This window comes from Vanessa tameamea, chromosome 3, assembly GCF_037043105.1.
Source record: "Vanessa tameamea isolate UH-Manoa-2023 chromosome 3, ilVanTame1 primary haplotype, whole genome shotgun sequence".
Taxonomy (NCBI): Eukaryota; Metazoa; Arthropoda; class Insecta; order Lepidoptera; family Nymphalidae; genus Vanessa; species Vanessa tameamea.
The window spans coordinates 12439130-12454754 of NC_087311.1; the positions used below are offsets into that span (position 1 = coordinate 12439130).

The 15625-nt window shown below is 33.3% G+C and overlaps 1 protein-coding gene across 2 annotated transcripts in view; it reads right to left on the minus strand.

Annotated features, from left to right (window-relative positions):
- The window catches only part of LOC113397137 (CD151 antigen), a 112367-nt gene extending 98036 nt beyond the window's left edge, over positions 1–14331 (minus strand). For both annotated transcript variants that reach the window (XM_064217515.1, XM_026635306.2), the window contains exon 1: positions 14151–14331. The gene's annotated coding sequence lies outside the window, so the exon portion shown is untranslated. The remainder of the gene's footprint in view (positions 1–14150) is intronic.
- Positions 14332–15625: the final 1294 nt, after the last annotated feature.

The following is a 15625-nucleotide window of genomic DNA, read 5'->3' on the forward strand; positions in this document are numbered from 1 at the left end:
TTTATATTATGGTAACTATTTTGGCAATCTTTTATTGAAATTCACCTGATAGTATGACTAAACCTTTAAATGAATTTTAAAGTAGTTTCATCTAACAAGCTTTGTGCCACACATTTCGTTCCGGATCTACAATCTACTATACTAAATTTTATTCGTTTAGTAGATGAGAATATATGCTTGTCTTTTAAAAATATTTTAGTTTTATTTATCTCGTCTTAACCTGAGATATTATATATGACGTCACAGATGACGTCTTTTAAATAGATTATACAAAATATTTTTTTCACAAATTAGACTCACAATTATTTCTATAAATAAAGCTTTGCTTATTTATGTGGTTTAATTTTTATCAACGTATCGATTGAATGGCTTCGTACATATAGAAACGAGAAGAGGCTGAGAAGCAGTAAAGGATGACGAAATTATGATATGATTATGAAACATCAACAACCGACTCGTATAATAATAATAATAACTAATTTAACTCTATATTTATTGCCTTTCATAACATATTCTTTCAAAAATCATCAGTTTCGATGTTTCACATAACATATCTTTCAAGCATATGGCGTCCCATCACGTCCACATTTCTTTCTTCAAAAAGTATGTCTTTTTTTAAAGTATGTATGTAAAAATGAGTTAATACAATACTGTACTAGGGTCTGTGTGAGTCTGTTTGACAGTTTTCACGTTATTTACTCGTCCATGACCTTTATAAAGTAGTCGCAAAGCTATTACACGTTTGCATAGTAACTGTATAAGCCCTAAGGCCTCATATACATAAAAGGAGTGATGAATCTTGTATACAATAGTCCGTTTTTTCTCCGAAATGTGTTGAAACCGTATGTCATGGTATAACTGAGTATAAAAGTAATTAATTGAAAAGAATTGTCTATGACGTCATTTGGATTGTCTATGAATTGCTTATGACTACTTTTCAACTTTTAAATAGACGATTGATGCATATCCAGCGATTATGTATACAAAATGACGGTCAACGGGAAAACGTTTATAAAATGTTTTGGTCCCAGATAAAATATTTATGAACAGACGGCGCTAGTGTCGATACATGTATATAGAAATGGTATCATCGATGTTATTTCTATTTCTGCGAATCGTACATCATAACTATTAGCATAGCCATACGGTATTTCCTCTCGCCTAGAACCGAGATCTATATTTCCGGATAGTGATTCATAGTTTTTGTGAAAATAAATGAATCATGGTTGTCATCATCAGAGATATATATAGGATTGTTGTGTTCCGATTTAAAGGATGAGTGAGCCCTACAGGCACAAAGGACATTTTTCGGGCACCAATGTCTATGGGCAGTGGTGACCACTTACCATCGGGTAGGTCGGGTGGTCTTAGATATTAAAATTGCATTGTTAAATTGAACATTTATAATAAAAATGTTAAAGGTATAATTATCAAGGATTTGTATTTGATTAATTTTATTTAATTTTTGGAAAGTAAAGGGAGAATGGGTAGAAAATGGCTCAAGGGCTTCTGTAGATGACGATCAAAAGAAATCCCTTCATATCTCGAAATATTCCAAAATTAATATGTAGTAACGTTTGCTTAAATTAAGTTACGTTGCTTGTAAATTATAATTGCGGTCTTGTATACTAACATCTGTAGATTTGGAGCACAATAATTCTAGTGCTTCTATATATTGAACTGCAATGCTATGTCTACACTGCGCATCACTTGTATTTGCACCAGATATATACTATATGTAAAGCCTTATAACTACATGTATATACGATAACCAAATTATTAAGTTGAATATATTAATCCTTAATTGATAACTTCGATTTACCTCTACCATAAGTATTAAATTAATAATTTAAAGTCTAAATAGACGTTGTCAGATTGTCTATAAGGGATAGAAATAACCACAAGTTTTTATAATAATCTTATATATTAATAACGTAAGCCGATTTTTGTCTGACTGATTATGGGACGACAGCTGCAGGTTGAAGATTGGTTATGGTTTTATTTTGAAGAGCTCCAGATGTAGATGTGCAGAAAATTAAAGAGGATTCTTGATTGCAATTTAATAAACTGTTACGATTTAACTAATAATTAATTTTAGAGAGCGGAAAAAATTCCTGGCCGAATAGAGAGTGGTGCTATGGCTGTATAAAAAAAAAAAACAAATGTAAAACGTGCGATCATACGTCGACAGTTTACAATGACATTAAATCAAAACAAGACCTGTCATAGCTTTCGAAATTCCTAAAAATTTGTTGAATAAACGCGAATTTTGCGAGCGACTCACTCGTATTAATTTAATATTCATCACTATTTTCTTTTTTGGTGAAGTAATTCTGCCTGGGTACCACTCAGTTATCAATTATTCCAGTGCTAACAGTTAGTACTTTTTATTGCTATTGTGTTTCAGTTTAAAGGGTTGGATTCCATTGTGGATCGTTACTGTGAGCATAATCTGTTTGTAGTGTAATTCTCTACATAACATAAAATAACATAATCAGCCTGTAAATTTCCCACTGCTGGGCTAAGGCCTCCTCTCCCGTTGAGGAGAAGGTATGGAGCATATTCCACCACGCTGCTCCAATGCGGGTTGGTGGAATACACATGTGGCAGAATTTCGTTGAAATTAGACACATGCAGGTTTCCTCACGATGTTTTCCTTCACCGCCGAGCACGAGATGAATTATAAACACAAATTAAGCACATGAAAATTCAGTGGTGCCTGCCTGGGTTTGAACCCGAAATCATCGGTTAAGATGCACGCGTTCTAACCACTGGGCCATCTCGGCCATCTCATCATCTGGGGGTAATTCTCTACGTGTGAATATTTAATATAATAATATCAGATGAGACATGACATCCTTAAATAAATAAATAAAGCTTCTTGCGGGTATGTGTAAAATAAGTGAACTCATGTTTTTTAATGCTCTCGTTTTATTTAATTAAATTAATGAGAAATATGCTGTGAAAGTCTTGTCACTTACCAGTATTACATTCCTTTAATGACAACAATTATAGTCTACACTAAACACCTATCGCATTCACAATAAAAATTTTCATAAAATTCTTCCAATTGTTCAAACAATACAACAGCAGCAGAACAATGGAGTCCTTGAAACACACAATATTTGAACTCAGAGATCATTTTGATAATAAAATGGCCGAGTTTCAAAAAAATCTTCAAAGTGCTTCCATCCCGGCCACAAGTCCTACTTCCAATATTGCGGCTCAATTCAGTGTCTTCAGAAGTTTTGTTATGGGTGCTCTAGAGGGGCTTCAGTTACAACTTGGGCTTTTGGCTGGCAAGTATGATGAGTTAGAAATGAAATCCCGTAGAAAAATTCTTCTTGTCCACGGCATTCAGGAAAGCAAATCAGAAAAATTGGTGTCAGGTACCGTTAAGATTCTTTCTGAACATCTAAAAATCCCCGAATTGAAAGTGGAAGATATAAGCCGTTGTCACCGTCTCGGCCGCTCCAGCTCTGACAAGCCACGTGCCGTTCTTATCAAATTCCGAGATATTGACCTTAGAAATAAGGTCTGGTTCAGTAAAACCAATTTGAGGAATACTGGTATTACTATATCTGAATTCCTCACTAAAGAACGTCATGAGGTTTTTGTTGCGGCTCGCCAGCGATTCGGGATCACAAAGTGCTGGACTAGGAACGGCACTGTGGTAGTTTTAGAGTCACATGGCACTAAGAAGAGGATTTCTACGATGGCTGAATTAAAGTCCTTAACTTCATCCACCGACATCACAGAGGTAAACACTACTCCTACTGCTTCTACTAGCTGCGGCACCCTGGCATCAAAAGACTTGAAAATCTCCAATATCAGGCCAAAAAGAACCGTCAAAAAGTAATACTTTCTTTTCTTTTGTTTTATGTTATTAATTATCCCTTATCTTTGTGTCATAGTTTTATATTAATTTTGCTTCTGAGGTGTTTGTTTATCTGTTTCATTACGGTTGCAATAATTCTATCCGCTTATCTCTTTATTTATTTATCTTAGTTACTTGTCACAATCACATCGTTCGGTGTGTGCATGTTGTGAGATCTCATTCGAATTATAGAGTAATAATAATTAAATCTCAGTACTTCGACTCGCCATATAATTTACCGAACACAATTCTTTTATTTGTTTACCGATACCGACATTCATCATAATGATTGTCAAACTCAAAGGTCAAACTGACAAATGAGATTACAGAGTAAACAAATATTGAGCCATAAACAAAAGCGTTCCGTTTTAAGCAGAAATATGGATACCATATATCTACTGTTATTTCTTGATAAAACATAGATATATATTTTGTAAATTAATGTAACTTAATTTATTTGTTTTTTTTTTTTATCAATACCTATTTGTTTTCATTTTAAATGTCATATTGTTTAAATATTCGCTGAATATACCTAACTACTAAGCGAGGAGATTTAATTATTATCTATCCATTGATTGATTTTTGTGCCTAAATGTTTTTTTTTTTTTTTTTTTTTGATGTTTTTGCTATGCTTTGGTGTTGCTGTTTGCACTGTTTTTGTTCTATTTCATGCATTTAACTATGACCAACTTGTGTTAGTGCTGGTAAGTGTAAGTTTTTGTCTGATAAAATTAGCTTTTACGGGTTATATACATTTGTTTAAATATACATATATATTATTTCTAAATATATTTATTATATATATATTTATATTTATTTAGTATGAGTATTAATAATATTGATCTGAATATTGACTCAGACGATGATAACACTTTTGTATCACTTTCCTCTTCGGCTGACAGTTTTCATAGTACTTACATCCCGCTTTCCACTTCTCTTGATTCAACCTTCTCTCTTTTCCCAAAAAATTTTAATGTTGTTCATTTGAATGCGCAGAGTATTCCAGCTCACTATCCTGATCTCTTATCTTCCTTTGGCAACTCTAATATTCACGCTATCCTTATCTCCGAAACATTCCTCAAGCCATCTCTTCCTTCTTCCTCCTTCTCATTACCTAACTTTCATCTTATCCGCAATGATCGAACTGGAAAAGGAGGCGGAGGAGTTGCTATTTATTTACGTAACCACATTCCTTTCACTATCCTGAATAAATCCGATTCCCAATACTCTGAATCCGCCGAGCACATACTCATCGAGGTTATATTTGGACACATTAAGGTACTACTCGGTGTTTTTTACAGTCCTTCGCTCCACATAGACTACTTCGACACGTTCGAAAGTCTATTGGAAAATTCCTTGCCTAATGTTAACCATGCTATTATTATGGGCGACTTCAATACCTGCCTTATCAAAAATGACGCTCGTGCCAAGCGCTTATTGAACATAATTAATAGCTCCAATCTAAATTTTCTCCCATCCAATGCCACTCATTACTTTCCCAACTGCATCCCAAGCCAACTTGACCTATCCTTTGTTTCATCCTTGGAGCATGTTGAAATTCACGGACAACTACCTGCTGAAGCCTTTTCGTACCATGACCTAATATATCTGTCGTACAAAGTACGTCCGCCGAAAGTTAAACCCACTGTGGTCATGCGTCGAAGCTTCAAACATTTTGACAACGAAAAATTTATGCAGGATCTTAGTGCTATCAATTGGGACTCAATTTTAAACGCTTCTACTATCGATGAGAAACTTGAACTTTTTAACTCCTCTCTAAATGATCTCTTCGATAAACATGCTCCTTTCCGTCCCATCAAGCTCAAACACCTACCTGCACCTTGGTTATCTCAGGACATTCGGCAGTTAATGAAGAAGCGTGACAGAGCTAAATCAAAATTTAAATTAAACCCAACTATTGACAACCTCGTGAAATATAAGAGTTTACGTAATCGGTGCCGTAAAGTATGTAGAGATGCTCAACGTAAATATATACAAGATAAGATTGTGAACAGCAATTCTTCTCAGACATGGAAATTCCTACAATCTCTAGGTATTGGACGACAAGCATCCAGGATCCCTCATACTGTTGATCTCAATGCTCTGAACGGATTTTTTGCTAGTACTGTCCTAATGAACAACAGTGATATAATTAGTACTTTAAATCATTTTAGATCCTTGCCTATTCCTAACAGACCCTCTTTTCACTTTTCCCCAATTACTGCTAGTGACGTTAAGGCCAACATCCTTGCAATAAGATCCGATGCCATGGGATGTGATGGAATCAACCGTAGAATGATACTTGCTGTGTTAGATTATGTTCTCCCTATATTATTTCACATTTTCAATTTCTCCCTTGACCATAATGAATTCCCTTCCACTTGGCGTTTAGCTTATATCCTTCCTATTCCCAAAAACAAAAATCCCATATCTTTCTTTCACTTTCGTCCAATATCTATCCTTCCATTTCTGTCTAAAGTGTTAGAACGTATTGTCCATCTTCAATTAACAAAGTATCTAGCAGAGTACAATGTACTCTCTGATTTCCAATCAGGATTTCGGAGAGGTCATAGTACTACTACTGCCCTACTTAAAGTATGCGACGATATACGTTTTAACATGGACAACAGACATGTTAGTATCCTGGCATTATTGGACTTCAGTAATGCGTTCAATACGGTTGATTTAAATCTCCTGCTGGCAGTGCTTCGGTCGATTAATATCTCTTCCGATGCATGTGAGTGGTTTCGTAGCTACCTGTTTGGTCGTCAGCAATGTGTACGGATTAATAATAAATTATCCAGCCTCCAATCTCTCTCATCTGGTGTTCCTCAAGGCAGTGTCCTCTCTCCACTTTTATTTTCCATTTTTATTAATACTGTATCCCATCTCCTCTCGTCTTCCTTTCATCTTTATGCTGACGACTTGCAGGTCTACGTTTCTGCTCCCTTAACAGGTATCGGAGGGGCTATTGAGAGGCTGAACCAGGAATTGCATAAAATTTGTACTTGGAGCAAGACGTGCGGGCTTCTTGTAAATCCAGATAAATCGCAGGTCATTATTATTGGCAGCTCCAAACTACTTACTAAAGTTGATTACGCCAACCTACCTGCGATCATCTTTAACAATACGCCTTTGTCACTTAGCAGTTCCGTTAAAAACCTTGGTCTTCTTATCGATAATACATTATCCTGGACTGTGCAAGTTGCTGAAGTCAGTAGAAAAGTTTTCGCCACATTTCATTTGTTAAAACGTTGGAAACACTTTCTGCCCATTAAGACTAAAATCACGTTATGTCAAACTCTTCTACTTCCTATTTTGGACTACGCAGATTGTTGTTACACAAACATTACTGAGGACCAACTCAATAAGCTAGAAAGGTTACAGAACGTTTGCATCAAATTCATCTTTGGTCTACGGAAATTTGATCACGTCTCCGAATATCGGGCGCAACTTAAGTGGCTTACTATTCGACATCGTCGCAACTTGCACATGTTATCTCTTCTTTACTCTATCCTCTATAATCCTCTTCTTCCCGCGTATTTGAAGGAACGGTTCTGTTTTGTGGGTACTGACGTCAGATATCCACATGAACTGCGGTCACGCTCTGACAACAAACTGTCACTGCCGGTCGCTCATACCCACTTCTATAGCGAATCCTTTACGATGACAGCTGCAAAGCTATGGAATACGCTCCCTACCGATATTCGTCAATCTGAGTCAATTTATATATTTAAAAATAGGTTACATAAGTATTATTTATCTATTCAATCTGCGTAAATACTATTTCCTATATTATCATACTATTAGTATTTATTTATTAAGTATTATATTTTATGTACGTAAGTTTTATTTTTATTCTATATGTTTAGTATAACTTTCTGCTATATATATAATTTTATTTATATAATTATTTGGTATATATAATACATATGTATTTATTAAACTTATATATATCTATTTTGTTATATATTATTTGTATTATTTAAAGTTTAATTTTTAGTTGTTTAAGAATAAAACATGCTTGTTTGCACCATCCCGTTTCCCACAGACAAATTCTTACTCTAAAGGGTTGTCTGTAAGAGATTGCTTTAAGCAATAAGACCGCCTTTGCACGCTTCTCTTTTTTGTTATATGTTCTTGTAATGTTATGTACACTGTATCTTTTGTCTTTTGTGTGCAATAAAGTGTTTATAAATAAAATAAATAAATAAATAAATATTGGACAACATCTGATCTCAATGTAAGTAGCTAAAGTACTTGTGTTATGGAAAATCAGAAGCAACGACGGTACAAACAACACTCAGACCCAAGACAACATAGAAAACTAATAAACTTTTTCTACATCGACTCGGCCGGGAATCGAACCCGGGACCTCGGAGTGGCTTACCCTTGAAAACCGGTGTACGCACTACTCGACCACGGAATAAATATTCGCAAGCAATTATCATCGGTATATATGAATAATATCCTTGTGAAAACGTAATCCTGAAATTCTTTGTAAGAATTTAACGAATCCGAAATAAATAATATTTATATTTTATTCGATATAACTGATTTGGATTTGCAATTAATAAATTTTATCTTATTTATATAATTAAGTCTAAAAATCTTTCATGAAAATGTACCTTTGCCATCTTCCAAACTAATATTAATAATCTGTCTCATTACAAATTAAAGCTACTTATTATTGTTTTATAGCGTAAAATATAGCGATTTCAGGTTGCTGACTATAATGCACTTAACAATGAATTGAATAACATTGATTGGTTGAAACAATTTGAAACATGCGACATAATTAACGCAGTAGATAAGTTTTATTCAATAGTTAATAGTGTAGTGGATCGCTTTGTACCAGCTAAAACAGTATACGATACCAAAAAATATCCTGTATGGTTTAATAAGAGTTTGATTAAATTGATCAAAAAGAAATTATTAGTACATAAACGATGGAAAATTTATGGTCGTAGTAGCGATTATGACAAATTTTCTGACCTTCGACACAGAACTAAATGGATGGAAATAGAGTGTTATAATGTATTTATTGCTAGGGCGGAAGATAATATTCATCATAGTTCCCGGAATTTTTGGTCATTTGTAAAATCAAAGAGAGGTAGCAACAACATACCAGACACCATGTTCCTTGGTAATACTATTGGTTCCGATGGCTCGTCTATCTCAAATCTATTTAGTCACTTCTTTCAATCTGTTTTCGAAGAAGATGATGGGAAAATAGCCGAGGACGATATTTTAAACAAGTACGATAGTCAGCCCCTAATTGGTACTTTTAACATATCACGCTGTACAGTTGAAAGATATCTCTCAAAACTTGATTCATCTAAGGGCAGTGGCCCAGATGGCTTACATCCTACATTTTTAAAACAATGCAGTAAGTCTTTATCAGTTCCTTTATATTTACTTTTTAACAAATCCATTCAATCAGGCATATTACCACCTGTTTGGAAAAGATCCCTTATTGTTCCTATTTATAAAAATGGTGATAAGCATAATGTTAAAAATTATCGTGGAATATCAAAGTTGTCAATCATACCAAAATTATTTGAGAAGATTATTTACGATGTTTTGTTTCCTTTAATAAAACCTCTGCTTATTACCCAACAACATGGATTCGTAACTAAAAGATCAGTCGAGTCCAATCTTGTCGAGTTTCTTGATATTGTTCTTTTAGCTATGGAGAGAGGACATCAAGTTGACGCTGTGTATACTGACTATTCAAAAGCATTTGATAAAATTCCACATTCGTTACTAATTAAAAAACTTGAATATATCGGTATACACGGCGATTTGCTTAGATGGTTAACATCATATCTTCGTGACAGAACTCAAGCAGTTGCTGTCAAAGGACACATCTCTAGTTTCGTCCCCATAACATCTGGTGTACCCCAGGGCTCTCACCTCGGTCCCCTTTTATTTAACATTTTTATTAATGACATAATGAAAACATTTCAAAATCCTAATATACTTTTATATGCAGATGATACAAAATTATTTAAAATCATAAAAAACTGTGATGACTGCTCTAATTTACAAAATGACTTAGACATTTTAGAGCAATATTGTTTGTCTAACGGTCTACATCTTAACTTTGATAAATGCTGTATAATAACATTTTCAAGAAAAAAAAATCCGATTTTGTTTGATTACACAATTTCCAATCATTCAATTAGGAGGGTGACCGAGATTAGGGACCTGGGAGTGCTTCTGGATTCAACTTTACTGTTTGACAGGCATGTGAATAAAATTATTGCAAAAGCTTTCAGCATGTTGGGTTTCATATTTCGCCAAGGAAGTGATTTTAGAAATATAAATACATATAACCTTTTGTATAACGCGTATGTAAGGTCCAGTTTGGAATTTGCTTCAATTGTTTGGAATCCACAATATTCGAAGTATATTATGGCTATCGAAAAAGTACAGAATAAATTTATTAGAAGATTAACGCGCAAATTTGGGTCCAATTCTGTTAATAAACTTAATATTTTGACGCTTGAGAAACGCAGAGAATGCAAAGATCAGGTTTTTCTTTATAAAATTATAAATAACTATATCGATTCAATGTACTTAGTTAACAACATTAATATCAAATGTCCACATGCCTCTGCCCGTTCAAAACAAACCTTCTATGTGCCGATATGTAAAACTAACTATTCCAAAAATCGCTTTTTGGTAAGAGCATGTGCTAATTATAATAAATATTATAGTAATGTTGATATATTTAACGTTAATCTGTTTAAGTTCTCACGAGTCTTAAAAAACACTATTTATCATTAATATTATTTGAAGCTTATTGTTTTGTATCTTTTTTTTTTTTTTGTTAATCTTGGAATAATTCATGTTTGATAACCGTATTTCATATACTTTCATAATATTTTACTTTTATTACTTGTTTTAGTTCACTTCATGTTTTAATGCAACAGTGGAAACTTTTTTTGGCATATGTTAGAATTATTTTGGTATTAATTGTATGTATTATACTATGCTGTATGTTTCCCTAAAATAAATAAAATAAAATAAAAAATAAAAAAAATATATCGTAAACATTAAATAAACTGTAAATACATATATACATAGATATAAATATAGATTGGAGTTGTTGACGACCTTAAGTATGTTTTATACAGTTTTTGGTGCGGAATACTAAAATGGTGTCTGTAATCGGAGTCGAAGGTGAAATATGGTACAAGGTCGAACAGGAATACTAATGATACCTAACGTATGTGCGCCCATATGGCTTAGAAACAATGTCTCATTGTGCTTTGCCATATCAACCTCCTTTATTTATATATACTTACTATATAAATGTATTTACGTGTACGGGCTTAGCGGTGATATCTAGTCGTGTATAAATATTGCATATGTATGTTTAAAACATTGACAAATAGAATTATATTGTCGTATTAGTCGACATAAAATTATATACAAAATAAACAAGCCGGTTGTTGATTTACATTTAATTTTACATTTAATAAAAGTTTTTTATAGAGGTTTAAATAAAGAAAAAAATATGTTTGATTTTGGACATTAAATTTTGTTTTAGAAATAAAAATAAAAAAATAAAAAGTGTAATAGCTATGATGTAGCTAAAACCCATCGAGAGATTTTAATACAGTTTCTTACATAGATTGGTTTTATCACCATACATCTTAGCAGTTATTTGATACTGACTAATCCAAGGTTTGATTATGTTTCGATCATTTTTTGCGCTATCATCTGACGCACGTCTGTATTATAGGCGTGAACGTATGTTTGTAATTATGATAAGTAATCTAAGTAATTATTCAGATGTTATTCAAAAAGGATAAAGTCTCCGAAGAAACAAATAATTTCACAATGTTTTGTGAAAAGTTCAAAATGTCTTCAGCTGTCGTCTGTAGATCTTTGTTATACAGTCGGTATTCTAAACTTTTGCAGACATCAAAAATATATATCTATACTAATTTTATAAATACGAAAGTCACTATGTCTGTCCGTCTGTTACGCTTTCACGGCGAAATAACTAAACTGAATATGATCACATTTGGTATGAATCAAGCATTTTTAAAGTTATACCCTAATAATACTACGACAACAGTCTGCAGACTACTTAACTATTCGGCATGTTGAGTTGTCTCCTTGTCTTGTTGGCTTCAGATCAGGTGACTGATGAGGGATCATAAATATGCTTACAGGAACTGTAGTCATGGTTACAAGGCGATATTAATGACGAAAACTGAAAAATATGTTATTATGCTTAATTTTTGCTAAAACTTTGCTCGATTCTATTTGTCGCTAGTTGAACGCAAAATATTCTGTCAGTCTCACGTATACTCGTATAAGACATAATACGAAATGAAACAGTTTCGAATTTGGAACTGTTTAATGACGTTGAGTAGACTCTGTGTAATACATCAGTAGATGACAGACAATATTATAATTGAATAATGGAATAGAACATATATATAATATTATTGTAGAACGAAAACTGAATGATGAATCCATCTTGGGTTGGCGTGGTGGTAACAAATTTGTAACTGTCAGTGGCGTTCTTGATGAGTTTCATCATTGCAGGTGTGTTGCCGGCCTTTCAGGAATGAGTACGCTCTTTTCTTGAAGGTTCCCAAGTCGTATCGGTTCGGAAAAACCGCCGGCGAAAGCTGGTTCCACAGAGTGGTTGTGCGAGGCAGAAAGTGTCTTAAAAATCGCGCTGTTGTGGATTTTCGGACATTTAGGTGGTGCGGGTGATATTTGGAATTTTGACGAGATGTCCGAAGGTGAAATTCAGCAGCCGGGATTAATCCGAACAATTCCTCGGAACATTTCCCGTGATAAATTCTGTTGATATATAACTGAAACTTATTATCTATCAGTGTCCGTCGATATTTAGCTTAAATGTTTTAGTGTATGGTCGATTATAGTAAATAAATAAATATTGGACAACATCACATACATTACTCTGATCCCAATGTAAGTAGCTAAAGCACTTGTGTTATGGAAAATCAGAAGTAACGACAGTATCACATACACCCAGACCCAAGACAACATAGAAAACTAATGAACTTTTTCTATATCGACTCGGCCGGGAATCGAATCCGGGACCTCGGAGTGATGTACCCATGAAAACCAGTGTACACACTACTCGACCACGGAGGTCGTCAAAGTATAATATAAAATTATTATTTAATTTATTTCTCCCTAGCTACTTGTCCCGGCTTCACATGGTTTCAATAAGGGTATATACAACCTTTAGATTGAACAACAAACATAAAAAATAATCTTTTTTTTTCGAGTAGTAAGTAGGTAAGTTGAAATTCTTGGCTTTTCTCTGCTTTGATATACATACATACAAACTATTATACATACGAACCTTCCTCTCGAATCACTTTGTTTGTTGATGAAAAACCGCATTTAAATCCGTTGCGTAGTTTAAAAGATTTAAGCCTATAGACCACGAAAAATGACTTTGTTTTACATGTAGGGATATTAAATTATTTGAATATGTAAAAAAAGGGGGAAATACTAATATAAGCAGAAATTTCATGTTAAAATTGCTTTTTGAAATAAACCTATATTGATTTTGGAACGTTAATGTCAAATCCACGGTCTTAAGGCTTTTTTAAACGTATTCGAATCTTTATCCACGCCGAATCATCCAAAGTGTGCATTGAAGACGGACGATAAAACAAATTGATCCCCTCGTAACTGTTCTTGAAAGAGTCGTTTTAGATGATTTATTTAGAGCGGAGGTGGAATGAAAAATGTACACAATCATTCCTTTCATTTTCACCTTTTTACTATTTAGGTTTACAATGATGCTACAGTGTGGAATTATTAGAAGAAGTATCTATTGATAGTCGAAGTAAAATTTGGTGTGGAATAACTGGTTACTCAGGGTATTTTGAGAAGAACCTGAGAAGATCAGCGTTTCACCTTTTTTTGTATTTACTTTTTTAAATATGCTAGTTTCTAAGCTAGCATATTTAAAAAAGTTATTAATTATATAAATAACAATCTATTGTTATTTATATATATATATATTTTGAAGCACGGTTAAAAATAAACTCGTGTCTACATAAAAGTATCATTCTTATACAAAAGTACATGAAATTGTCAAAAAAACATTTACTAAACAGTAACAATGTTGTTCTTGTAAATTCAATTTAGTAATATAGTTTTTATTTATTTATTTATTTATGTACCAACAATTTTTTTTTTTTAAATTATTTTGATGAAAATAAAAAACTTTATTTAACCAAATATAAAATAATTCGCTTACCGAAATATGATAAAAACTCGATCATCTATTCCACCTCACTTACAATTCCAATAAACCTTTTTTTTAAATCACTATAATTTATACAACTTAACATAAAACATTACGCGAACATACTAACAGAGTGTTAACATTTCTACAGCATCACAACGAACGTTATTACACTGCAACTGTTCTCACCGTACTGACTGAGTTACGTTTAATATTGGCCTCGTACCATGTTACGATCACGTAAACTTTGAATTCGACGACAACTGCACACAAGATACCGATAAAATATCCATTGCTTAGTTTGACGTTACAAGACGAAACATTATAGAAGAAATCACGCAATGTATGTAATAATTGTTTTTTTCTTGTATTCAAAATGTTATTTGGCTTGAGGATAATGTTATCTCCCATCTGAAAACACTGGAGCACGTTGCACGATGAGCCGCACGCTTTCCGGTCATTTGGTTCTGTATTTCAGGGTACAAGATAACTTCGAGTAAGTTGCTTACATGCGTAGTGTTCTTGTGTTGAAATGTGAACGTTTTATAACTTTTTTAGAATATTATTATTTATTAATATATAGATAGTTTTATTATTAGAGGACACGGCTCTTTTTAATCGTCTTCAAGATTGATTTTTTTTAAACGGCATAATTTGAATTAAATAATTAGGCCAATGTCACGCTGCTGAGGCCTCCTCTATTTTTTGAGGAGCAGAGTTTAAGTTTGTACCTGCAATTTTCCACAATAAGCAGCTTGCGTATATATTAATGCGACACTTCTTCAGTACCACAGTTTGTCTCACGACGATTCTTTGTCCTTGACATCAATATTACAAACACAAATTAAGTACATGAAAATTTGTATATGCTTGGGTTTAAACGCACGATCAACGATAATTTCACGTGCGCAACTGTATCTGGACTGATTCTCGGCTCTTTAAAGTTATAGAAATATAAAAAAAAGCAAATGAAACAACTCATTCTATAGAGCCCTGTACGAAAGTTACTTTTGCTTGCTCACGTCAATCGGCTTCAACTAGATATAACGAGTTTTACGACCTATCCGTTGGGATAATTTACGTGTACATATAAAAGCAGTACTTTGTACATTTATTGAAAGAACCCCCTATTAATATACTTAATATTAATATTTAATGTATTCTGTATGAAATATCATTTACACTCTCAAACAATGTTATTTTCTGGACAAATTAAAAAGCACTTTTCATGCAAGCAAAAGTAAAACTAAATGTTGAGTAAAATTTGTTAAAATAACACAAGTTAAATAATGATGTATACATTTCACTTATTCGGTAACAAACCCGGAACGTGCCTACTGCGCACTGAACAATGTAAACAATAATTTGTACTCAGCTTCCGTTTGTATGTACCATATTTCTACACATAATTTAGATGAACGAATGTTAAAACATTCCTCGTATACACCAGTCAAAGCAAAAAAATTACCGTCAAATGTCAAAAAGTG